General features: G+C 32.7%; 1 long non-coding RNA gene across 2 annotated transcripts; it reads left to right on the top strand.

Annotated features, from left to right (window-relative positions):
- The first annotated feature begins 206 nt into the window (after nt 1-206).
- LOC147510176 (uncharacterized) lies at nt 207-2,985 on the top strand. 2 transcript variants are annotated; one of them, XR_015216739.1, is made up of 5 exons: nt 244-384; nt 567-642; nt 2,163-2,262; nt 2,503-2,596; nt 2,731-2,867. It is a non-coding gene; the product is annotated as an uncharacterized LOC147510176 (long non-coding RNA). The 2 variants fall into 2 exon arrangements; XR_015216740.1 differs by lacking the exon at nt 2,503-2,596 and having other exon boundaries at nt 207-384; nt 2,731-2,985.
- The last annotated feature ends 285 nt before the right edge of the window (nt 2,986-3,270 follow it).

Genomic DNA, 3,270 nt, shown 5'->3' with positions numbered 1-3,270 from the left:
ATACGACATATACCACGGTACTATGAAATATAGCCTAATTTATTTTTTGGTATTCGTATACCCCACTATTTCCTTGGAAACGGTGGTTTATATTTTGGGCACCAACCGACTACCGTGGACAAAGCAGTTCTCAAAAAATAAAGTTAGGAAAACGAAAAAATCCTCACTTATCCTTCTCGACTTGTATCCCCCCCCCCCCCCTAATTTATAACGATGGTGTAGCTGCCACCCCCCTCTCCATCTCTCTCTTCTAAGAATTTTAATGGCTCCTATTTAATTCATCAGTCTATCAATTTCGTTATACTTCATAATCAAAGCAGTGACATCATTATTGTGAGATGTGTTTGGTCACCGCTTGCTTTGAATCATTTGATTTTTGTAAAGGTAAAATAATTCTTGTTCCTTCAAATGATTTTGTTCAAGATTAATTTTCGTTTAGTTATCATGAATGGAGAAACTGACTTCTAGGTTTGCATAATTTCTGAATTGAAGAGAAAGCGAATTAGTTTTAAATAACTGATTAAGAGTTTTTTTTTCTATTAATTGGATTGGCTTTGGTTCTGCAGTGAAGAATAAGTATACATCTTTGAGAATATTTGGAACTTGGAATGTAAAAAATTCAACACATACAAGGACTTCACTGTAAGTATGTCTTACTACTTCGATTAAGTAAGATTCTTCAATTCTTTCAGATGTGCTTCTTTGGCTCTTATTTGTTTGTAATGCTCACTGTCCATCTGATCAAAATTCTTATTTATTTCATAGTTATTTTGCTTTGATTGTGCTTCAACACTAATACTTACAAAGAGGAGACAAGCAATCACTTATTACAGTGGCAATTGCAACCAGTTTGTTCCTATTTTTTTAATTGGTAGGCGAAGGATTGTAATTGGGTATAATTTACCTATTTGTTATTACAGTTAGGAGGCTTTCTAAAAAAATCAAGGTTGTTTTAATGACTCTGATGGAGTAGATGAGGGTCTTTGTACAATTACTGTAGACTTGTTGATTAGTTCCAAAATTCTAGGTTTACAGTTCTAAATTGCATCTTTGTTTGTTAAGTAATTTGCTTAATTTAGTGATTGATATTTGCAATTCACCGACTTGGGGGTTTTATTTTCAGGTTTGTGCTTCAATGATTTACATAGCATACACGTCAATTGTCATTTACATAACATGTTATGTGTGTAATTCACTAAACACTAGGGATGGAAAATGAAGCCCTCACTGCTAACTATTTTTCTTTAAAATAGATATTGGCGTTTGCTTAGATTTTAGTTTGATGGATATTTAACCCAACTTTGGCTTATCTTATCAGTAGTGGTATAACTAGCCTTATTTTAGTGAAACTAGAAAACAACTTCATAGAGTTATAGTTGGTCAAGGTTCATTTCTATATTTAACAAAAGATTATCCTATATTTGATTATGTGTTCATGGTCACATGTGAAGGAATTTTCTGACTAAAACAAAATTACTCTTTATATGTGTTATGCTTAAACTTTTTAGAATGTTACAAATTGCATATTTGATTCAAAGCTCACTCTGACTTGACCAATGCTAGTCGAAGCTCACATGGACAGAACCAAAATACTTTAGACAAGCTATATATTAATGCTTTTGAGGCCTCTTAAATATTCTTATCATGGTAGAAATTGGGATTTATGCTCATGGCTTCTAAAATATTCTTGAATGAGTTATTTGTTATGCCTCACTCTTTATTTCTTTTTCTTTTTTTCTTTTTTTCTTTTTTTTAATGAAACGTAACTCATCTGGAATTTGGATCGTTAGATTTTGGATAATTAGATGTAAACCTTTAAAATGTTTAGTTAACAATTATTAATGAGTAATGACATGCAATTTTTTTTGTGAGAATTGGCAAATAGATGGTTAGATATCGAATTATTATCAATAAACTTTTATGTCTAATTGTGTATCATGATTTCATTGATATTTCTCGTTTAGTTTTAACTTTGTAGGACTTATATTAGAACTTTGTATTTATGTGGTACAGTTTGCTTGGAATTTAAAAAGGTAGTGCGTGCTTATGCCACACGTCACACTTTCGCTTTTCAAAACATTGAGTAGGTCTGGTCACGTTATCCTTAGTGTTATAGGCAATTGAAAACATTTTCTTTGGTTGTTTTTTTGCCTTTCTTTCAGGTGATGTGACCAAGTGAGGCGTCTTCAATCAATTGTATATGTGTGTACGACGTTACTTAAAGACAAGGCTATGTGGGTAACAAGAGAACAACCATGAATGGTGAGTCCATCATTCAATTATGTAGAATACCTTACCATGACAAGGACAAATTGCCATTTTTCCAGTATAATGGTATGAGAAGATACTAGCTGATGTAAGGGTGCTAAGATTGAATGATCCAGTTTTCATTTCTTGTTGACTAAGAAGATTGGATAGGTTTAGAATATTAGTTTCTCATAACTAGTTTTGTTATGTATTACACCTTCACCTTATCCTCACTTGTTCTGAATCCGAGAAAAGATGCTTGAGAATGGAATGGATGGTACATTCAACTTATGTTTTTTGCGGAAAGATTGGATCTTGAATAAAACGTAGAATACAATTTGCAAGCCAGGTTTGTTTTCTCTTCATTTGTTCTGAATTTTCCTACATGAGACTTTACATGGTGTGAGTTATAGCCTTATAGTCATTCTTAAAACATTCGTAGAATTGCAATGTTTGGATAACTAGTACTTTTCTTCCTAACAGGTCACTTGTTTGACGATGGAATCTGATGGAAGCCTTTGTTGCAGTTGATTTGTCATTAGAGAATATGTCTACATTAACTGAAATTTACAAGGAGGAGCTCTCATGTCATCGTTTAGTTTTCCTGTCTTCTATACTTGTGTTTTCAATGGGGTACGTCTTTTTATATGGAAAATGCATTGTACTAAGTGAATAGCTATGTTAAACATTTATTGTTTTCATGACAAAAATATTTTATAAGAAGATTCAGCTTTTGTAGAGGTGCTTTCAGCGTGATTGGTATTGTTTTTTGAAGTATATGAGGTAATTTTCAGGTTGTTCAAATCTTCAGGTCACTACAAAAAAATAGCCAAAAAACAACGGCCCATAGCTGTTGTTTACGACGAAAACATGTGCTATATTCTGTCGTTAGGGCTGTAATAAAAACCACTGTAGTTTTTGAAATACAACGGCCCAGGGCACTTGTAATATTTAAAAAACAACGACGGCTATTAACACTTGTAAATCAACGGACGGTCATCAGCACATGTTTCTTTTAAAATC

The sequence above is a fragment of the Coptis chinensis genome, chromosome 3 (genome assembly GCF_015680905.1).
Source record: "Coptis chinensis isolate HL-2020 chromosome 3, ASM1568090v1, whole genome shotgun sequence".
Lineage (NCBI taxonomy): Eukaryota > Viridiplantae > Streptophyta > Magnoliopsida > Ranunculales > Ranunculaceae > Coptis > Coptis chinensis.
The sequence above is the reverse complement of the archived record's forward strand: the minus strand, read 5'-3'. Positions and strand labels throughout refer to the sequence as shown.